The 8,801-nt window shown below is 39.7% G+C and overlaps 1 long non-coding RNA gene across 1 annotated transcript; it reads left to right on the top strand.

Moving 5' to 3' along the window:
• Positions 1-643: 643 nt before the first annotated feature.
• LOC141386465 (uncharacterized) lies at positions 644-6,312 on the top strand. Its single transcript, XR_012408386.1, has 3 exons — positions 644-1,442; positions 1,494-1,554; positions 6,139-6,312. It is a non-coding gene; the product is annotated as an uncharacterized lncRNA (long non-coding RNA).
• Positions 6,313-8,801: the final 2,489 nt, after the last annotated feature.

Below are 8,801 nucleotides of genomic sequence, written 5' to 3'. Positions count from 1 at the left end.
ATGAATGAGCTTTAGGAGGACAGTATGTGATGGAAGTGTGTAGGGGGTGGGTGGTGGAGTGGAGAAGAAGCAGAGCTAAGAACGGGGGAGTTCAAGTGCCATTGGGGCTTGTTAGTCGCTATCTTGTGTGAGTTCTGTGTGTGTGTGCGGTTTATTTTGAAAAACTTTTAATTAACGTGCGGCTGAATGGCTGGCTGGCTGACTGGATGGTGGTATGGCGTGGCGTGTGTGCTGCTGTTAATTCGTTCGTTCCCTCTCTCTCTCCTTTTTCTTTCACCCATACTCTTCTTCGTGTCGGTTTATAATGAATGGCTTGAAGGCATATTTAATTACAAAAGCTGCTAATTAGGAAATATTGTTGTTGTGTTAGCACACTGCCGCTGTGGTTGTTGTATTTCAATTATTATTATTACACACGCCCACGTCAGTCAATTTGTTTGCAAACCAATTAACTCATCGCTTGCTACCAGGCTCGCAGTATTCAACCGCAAAATAGTTGGTGGCCACGACAGTTTGGTAGTCGTAGGTATTCACTGCAGAATCGTCGCCATCATCGTCGTCGCCGCCGCCGTCTCATTCTCCTACGTTAATGTTTGCGGTTAGTCGGTCGGTCGGATGGCTGGTTGGCGGATGTTCTGAGAAATGCTGCTGATGGTGTGCTGGCGTAAACGTCGCAGTCACGCCAACCAAACAGCACACACTAGAGACAGACAGTCAGCGAGCCAACCAGCCAGCCAGACCAAAAAGTAGAGTCATGGCACACTATACCCTCAACAGCAGCAGCTGCGTGGTCGAAGGACAGAGGGACGGGCGTTTGGACGGACAGACATTCAGCGAAATGTAATTAAAACAAACCAAACACGATGACTAATAAACAAATGGGACCTACAGACAAACTGGCAAGCAGGCAGGCTGGCTTGCACACTGGCATTGGAAGAAGGGTCCAACGCATACAGCTAGAAGAGGAGTCAAATAACAGCCAACTAAGCAGCCAGTCTACCAGCCAGCCAGACAGAAAGCTCTTAGCGGCATGTGGATCATGAACGCCAAGATAGCCATTGTTAAGGTACTCTAACCTCTACCTTGCAAACAACGAAACCACCATCAACAGAACTTCCTACAACACGCAAGCTAACCAGCTAGGCAGCCATCCAGCCAGCCAACCAGCCAAAACCAATTAACAAAGTTTACCTTTAGCGTGTTTGCCTGCCTTGCATTAGCTTAGAGAACAATAACGCCGCACCAACAACATTCTGTCGCGTATTTGCAAAGCGTGGCGTGGTGATGATGAGGCTACACATGTTGCACATTAATTAAAATGTTGCTGATTAAATTAAATACTGAAATTAACACACACACATACACATATGCATGCAGGAAAAGATGCCGCTTGCTGTAATTAAATATTCTAACAGACATGAGATGACCTTGCTTCGACTGAGGTTGGAAAAAGTTTTGGGAATGAAACTTAATTTAATGTTTATATATTTCAGTTGGTGTGTTCATTGCGGATGCTTTTGTAGATAGAGAAATGCCCATAATCAACTTGGAACAGTGAGTATAATATAAAACATTAGATGGCGCCCAATGTGGGACCCAATAGAATTTTCTAGTATTTATGGAGTCTTACATCTACTGGTGTAGAACAGAACTCCTCTTGAGGTCTTCTATGGACAAAACATTTCTTGACGAGATTTATCGACAAAAAACTCCTGAGGACTTTTATAGACAGAAGTCATTTTGGGGTCTCTTATGGACATAAGACCTCTCGAGAATTTTTCTGAGGTCTTCTATAGACAGAAGAACTCTTGAGGTCTTCTATAGACAGAAGACCTCTTAAGGTTTTCTATAGACAGAAGCCTCTTGAGGTCTTTCATAAACAGAAACCCTCCTGAAGTCTTCTATAGACAGAACACCTACAGAGGTCTTTTATAGACAAAATACATCTTGATGTATTTCATAAACAGAAGACCTCTTGCGGTTTCTATAGACAAAATGACCTCTTGAGGTCTTCTATAGCCAGAAGACCTCCTGAGGTCTTCTATAGACAGAAAACCTCTTGAGGTCTTCTATAGACAGAAGACCTCTTGAGGTGTTCTATAGAAAGAAGACCTCCTGAGGTCTTCTATAGACAGAAGACCTCCTGAGGTCTTCTATAGACAGAAGACCTCCTGAGGTCTTCTATAGACAGAAGACCTCTTGAGGTCCTCTATAGACCTCCTGAGGTCCTCGATAGACCTCTTGAGGTCTTCTATCGACAGAAGACCTCTTGAGGTCTTCTATAAACAGAAGACCTCTTGAGGTCTTCTATAGACCTCTTGAGGTCTTCTATAGACCTCTTGAGGTCTTCTATAGACCTCTTGAGGTGTTCTATAGACCTCTTGAGGTGTTCTATATACAGAAAACCTCCTGAGGTCTTCTATAGACAGAAGACCTCTTGAGGTCTTTTATAGACAGAAGACCTCTCGAGGTCTTCTATAGATAGAAATCCTCTTCTATAAACAGAAGACCTCTTGAGGTCTTCTATAGACAGAAGACCTCTTGAGATCTTCTATAGACAGAAGACCTCTTGAGATCTTCTATCGAGATCTTCTATAGACAGAAGACCTCTTGAGATCTTCTATCGACAGAAGACCTCTTGAGGTCTTCTATAGACAAAAGACTTCTTGAGGTCTTGTATAGGCGGAAGACCTCTTGAAGTCTTCTATAGACAGAAGGCCTCTTGAGGTCTTCTATAGACAGAAGACCTCTTGAGGTCTTCAATAGGCAGAAGACCTCTTGAGGTTTTCTATAGACAGAAAACCTCTTGAGGTTTTCTATAGACAGAAGACCTCTTGTGGTCTTCTATCGACAGAAGACGGAAGACCTCTTGAGGTCTTCTATAGACAGAAGACCTCTTGAGGTCTTCTATAGACAGAAGACCTCTTGAGGTCTTGTATAGGCGGAAGACCTCTTGAAGTCTTCTATAGACAGAAGACCTCTTGAGGTCTTCTATAAGCAGAAGACCTCTTGAGGTTTTCTATAGACGGAAGACTTCTTGAGGTCCTGTATAGGCGGAAGACCTCTTGAAGTCTTCTATAGACAGAAGACCTCTTGAGGTCTTGTATAGGCGGAAGACCTCTTGAGGTCTTGTATAGGCGGAAGACCTCTTGAAGTCTTCTATAGACAGAAGACCTCTTGTGGTCTTCTATAGACAGAAGACCTCTTGTGGTCTTCTATAGACAGAAGACCTCTTTAGGTCTTCTATAGACAGAAGACCTCTTGATGTCTTCTATAGACAGAAGACCTCTTAAGGTCTTCTATTGACAGAAGACCTCTTGAGGTCTTCTATAGACAGAAAACCTCTTGAGGTGTTCTATAGACAGAAGACCTCTTGAGGTGTTCTATAGACAGAAGACCCCTTGAGGTCTTCTATAGGCAGAAGACATCTTGAGGTTTTCTATAGGCAGAAGACGGAAGACCTCTTGAGGTCTTCTATAGACAGAAGACCTCTTGAGGTCTTGTATAGACAGAAGACCTCTTTAGGTCTTCTATAGACATAAGACCTATTGGGGTCTTCTATAGACAGAAGACCTCTTGAGGTCTTCTATAGACAGAAGACCTCTTGAGGTCTTCTATAGACAGGAGACCTCTTGAGGTCTTCTATAGACAGAAGACTTCCTGAGGTATTCTATTGGTAGAAGACCTCATATGGTCTTCTATAGACAGAAGACATCTTGAGGTCTTCTATAGACAGAAGATCTCTTGAGGTCTTCTGTAGACAGAAGACCTCCTAAGGTCTTCTATAGACATAAGACCTATTGAGGTCTTCTATAGACAGAAGACCTATTGAGGTCTTCTATAGACAGAAGACCTCTTGAGGTCTTCTATAGACAGAAGACTTCCTGAGGTTTTCTATTGGTAGAAGACCTCATATGGTCTTCTATAGACAGAAGACATCTTGAGGTCTTCTATAGACAGAAGACCTCCGTAGGTTTTCCATAGACAGAAGACCTCTTGAGGTCTTCTATAGACAGAAGACCTCTTGAGGTCTTCTATAGACAGAAGACCTCTTGAGGTCTTCTATAGACAGAAGACCTCTTGATGTCTTTTATAGACAGAAGACCTCCTGTGGTTTTCTATAGACAAAATACCTCTTGAGGTTTTCTATAGATAAAAGACCTCTTGAGATCTATAGACAGAAGACCTCTTGAGGTCTTCTATAGACAGAAGACCTCTTTAGGTCTTCTATAGACAGAAGACCTCCTGAGCGCTTCTATAGACAAAAAACATCTTAAGGTGTTGTATACACAGACGACCCCTTGGGGTTTCCTATGGGAAAAATAATAATTCCATAGACAGAAGACCTCTTGTGGTATTCTATAGACAGAAGACCTCCGTAGGTTTTCCATAGACAGAAGACCTCTTGAGGTCTTCTATAGATGAGACCTCTTAACACCTTTTTAAGACAGAAGTCCTCCTGAGGACCTTTCTGGACAGAAAACCACTTGACGTCTTCTCTAGACAGAAGACCTCTTGAGATCTTTTATAGGAGAAATAGCACGTTAGGTCATTTGAAGGTAGAAAGCTCGAGGTATTTTCCGACAGAATACCTCAGGTCTTCTGTAGAGCTTTTCTATACACAGAAGACTTCTCGAGGTTTTCTACTGGCAAAATAACTCTTAATATCTTCTGTAGACAGAAGACTTCTTTAAGCATTCTGAAGACAGAAGAGGTCTACCATAGGCAGAATACTTCTTTGTGATTCCATAAGCAGGAGACCTTCTGAAACAGAAAATCTCCTGAAGTCTTCTATAGACAGAAGTCCTCATGCAGACTTCTATAGATAGAAGACCTCTTGGAGTCTTTCCAAACAGAATACTCTTTGAGGTCTCTATAGACGGAAGACCTCTTGTTGCCTTCTTTAGATAGAAAACCTCTTGTTTTTTTTAGACAGAAGACCTCTTGATGCCTTCTATAAACAGAGGACCTATTTAGGTATTTTCTAGACAGAAGACCTCTTGATGACTTCTATAAACAGAAAACTTCGTTAGGTTTAAGGTCTTCTACTATAGACAGACAACTTTTTGAAATTTCCGAAAGAAAAAACCCTATTGATGTATTTTATAGACGGAAGACCTTCTGAAATGTTGTATAGAGAGACGACTATTTGAGGTCTTCTAATGACAGAAGACCTTTTGCCATATGCTCTCAGCAGGCGATCTTTTGATATCTTTTTTCAGCTGAATAGCCCTTCTTTTGAAGATCTTTACTTTTGAGGAAGACCTTTTCTTTTGGCGTAAAACCTCATGAGGTCTTCACTCAGCAGATGGCCTTTCGAGGTTTTGCAAAGTCTCCACTACGGGGTCAATGACCCTTATTTCGAGACCAAAGACCTTAAATTCGAGATAAATTACCTTAATCTGGGCTTAATTGCTTCACCAAAGAAGATTAAAGTCTTCGGCATAGAAGACTTCATGTTGTCCATACTGAAAATACCTTAAATATTTCTCCTAGAAGGCTTCAAGTCTTTCTCAGAGAAGTCGTGAATTCTTTCCAAAGGTGACATTAACTCCTCCTCTTAGAAGAATTTTTATTGTTTGGATTTTTCCAATGCCTCAACTGATCCAAAAGTATGTAAGCTTTTTTAAAATTGTTTTAATAGGATTCCATAACAAAAATAATTTTTTGGACACGCTAAAATCGAATTTAAAACTCTAAATAAGAAATTCCATTCATTTTATTAAAGTTTTTATTATTGTTTTTATGACCTGACCCAAACAAATGCACTTCGCCGACATACTGCCACAATGTCGTCACAAGCTGTGAGTTTTTTGTATGAATAGACCTAACAGTGTTCAGTTGTATTATTCTGCATGCCTATTACAAAAAGCTAATAGAATCTCATATCTTGATGTAGACAACTTTTTTCCTGTACAAATTGTTCCTATCTCAACATTTTGCAGAGTAAAATGGTGTCTTACTTTTCTGCAAGCCTGGAATTTTAGTAAACAAAAAACATTCATCATTATTTTCTGACAGCTTAATACTTACTTACTATTTATTGTTTACGGTAGGGCTTCTACGTTGGGCGCCATTCTTTTAGCAGTCTTTTATTACTTGCAGAAATATTTTAATAATTTTTCTTTTGTTCAACAGTTAACATCGTAAGTTTTTTAAATAAAAAATCCATCAACATCGGACGAGAGGTTGATGATGAATTTAGGGTCAAAGTGTGACTATTGAATTTATGAATTTTATTTCAATGTTTATTTTATTTACTTATTCATTTATTTATTTACCAATCAATATTGTATAAATTAATTTACAAAAAAAAAAAAAGATTAAAGGCGCCGGGTGATATTTTTAATGTTTATATCTTCAGGTTGTAATTTTTGAATTAATTTTTTTTCAATTTTTTTGCTATAGGAATTTCATCATAATTTACAGTTTAATCCTATTGTTTATGGTGGCCTTTGGGCGCCATTGGAATTATGCCGAACAGTGGTTTTGAACTCTTTTTATAGAGATATTTGAATAATTTTTCCTTTGTTTGTTTTGTAACGTTTTAAGTTTTTCTAAGTACAATTCCATCAAAATCGGACTAGCTGCGAAATTTAAGGTCAAAGTTTGACTATTGACTTTGTTGTTATGTTTCACAACCTGCAAGAATCTACAAGTTTTTAATTTTTTCCTTATTGAATTTTAATTTTTTGTTCAAGTTTTTGTGTCCGGAATTGGTTTTTATACCCTCCACCATATGGAGGGTATAATTAAATTTGTCATTCCGTTTGTAACACATCGAAATATTCGTCGGAGACCCTATAAAGTATATACATTATTGATCAGCATAAAATTCTATGTCGATTTGACCATGTCCGTCTGTCCGTCTGTCTGTCTGTCTGTTGAAATCAAGATACAGCTCGCAATTTTAAAGATAGAGAGTCAAAATTTGGTGCAGAAGTTGCTATTACTTGCAGGATGGTTGGTATTGAAAATGGTATATATCGGTCCACGTTTTGATATAGCCCCCATAGAACGGTACCTCCCGATTTTCGGTATTTTTAAGGTTTTAGCTTCATTATCCTACCAAATTTGGTACAGAAGTTTTTATTACTTGCAGGATGGTTGGTATTGAAAATGGGATATATCGGTCCACGTTTTGATATAGCCCCCATAGAACGGTACCTCCCGATTTTCGGTATTTTTAAGGTTTTAGCTTCATTATCCTACCAAACTGGCTGAAATTTGGTACGTAGTCTTCTTTAGGGGTATAAAACTTTCCCCCAGAATTTTGTCGGTATCGGTCCACACCATCATATAGCCCCCATAGAACGGTACCTCCCGATTTTCGGTATTTTTAAGGTTTTAGCTTCATTATCCTACCAAAATGGCTGAAATTTTGTAGGTAGTCTTCTTTAGGGGTATAAAACTTTCCCCCAAAAATTTGTCGGTATCGGTCCACACCTTCATATAGCCCCCATAGAACGGTACCTCCCGATTTTCGGTATTTTTTAGGTTTTAGCTTCATTATCCTACCAAAATGGCTGAAATTTGGTAGGTAGTCTTCTTTAAGGGTACAACATTTTCCCCCAGAATTTTGTCGGTATCGGTCCACACCCTAATATGGCCCCCATAGAACGGTACCTCCCGATTTTCGGTATTTTTAAGGTTTTAGCTTTATTATCCTACCAAAATGGCTGAAATTTGGTAGGTAGTCTTCTTTAGGAGTATAAAACTTTCCCCCAAAATTTTGTCGGTATCGGTCCACACCTTCATATAGCCCCCATAGAACGGTACCTCCCGATTTTCGGTATTTTGAAGGTTTTAGCTTCATTATCCTACCAAAATGGCTGAAATTTGGTGCGTAGTCTTATTTAGGGGCACAAAACTTTCCCCCAGAATTTTGTCGGTATCGGTTCACACCTTCATATAGCCCCCATATAACGGTACCTCCAAATTTTCGGTATTTTGAAGGTTTTAGCTTCATTATCACACCGAAATGGCTGAAATTTGGTACTTAATCTACGTTGGTGGTATAAAGCATTCCCCCAAAACTTTGTCTTTATCGGTCCATGCCTTCATATAGCCCCCCATAGAACGGTACCTCCCGATTTTCGGTATTTTGAAGGTTTTAGCTTCATTATCACACCGAAATTGCTGAAATTTGGTACTTAGTCTACATTGGTGGTATAAAACTTTCCCCCAGAACTTTGTCGGTATCGGTCCATGCCTTCATATAGCCCCCCCATAGAACGGTACCTCCCGATTTTCAGTATTTTGAACGTTTTGCCCTCAATATTCCACCGAAATGGCTGAAATTTGGTATTTAGACTTCCCCTTTAAATTTGTCGGTATCGGTCCATGCCTTCATATAGCCCCCATAGAACGGTACTTCCCGATTTTCGGTATTTTGAACGTTGTGGCCTCAATATTCCACCGAAATAGCTGAAAATTTGTATTTACCCCTTTAAATTTATCGGTATAGGTCCACGCCTTCATATAGCCCCCATGGAAAGGCACCTCCCGATTTTTCGTATTTTGAAGGTTGTGTCTTCAATATTCCACCAAAATGGCTGAAATTTGGTATTTAGTCTTCAATGTGATATAAAACTGTTCGCCAGAAATATGTCTGTACAGGTCCACGCTTTCATATTGCCCAATTTCTGACTAAAATTCGTCAGTATAGGTCCACGTTTCGATATAGCCCCCATAGAACGGTACCTCCGGATTTTCGTAATACTGAAGATTGTGACGTCAATATCCAACCGAAATGGCTGAAATTCGTTATTTCGTCTTCCAAGAGTTATAAAATATTCCAG

The sequence above is a fragment of the Musca autumnalis genome, unplaced genomic scaffold (assembly GCF_047663935.1).
Source record: "Musca autumnalis isolate F117 unplaced genomic scaffold, ASM4766393v1 scaffold_5, whole genome shotgun sequence".
Classification (NCBI taxonomy): domain Eukaryota; kingdom Metazoa; phylum Arthropoda; class Insecta; order Diptera; family Muscidae; genus Musca; species Musca autumnalis.
This window is presented reverse-complemented; position numbering and strand designations above follow the sequence as displayed.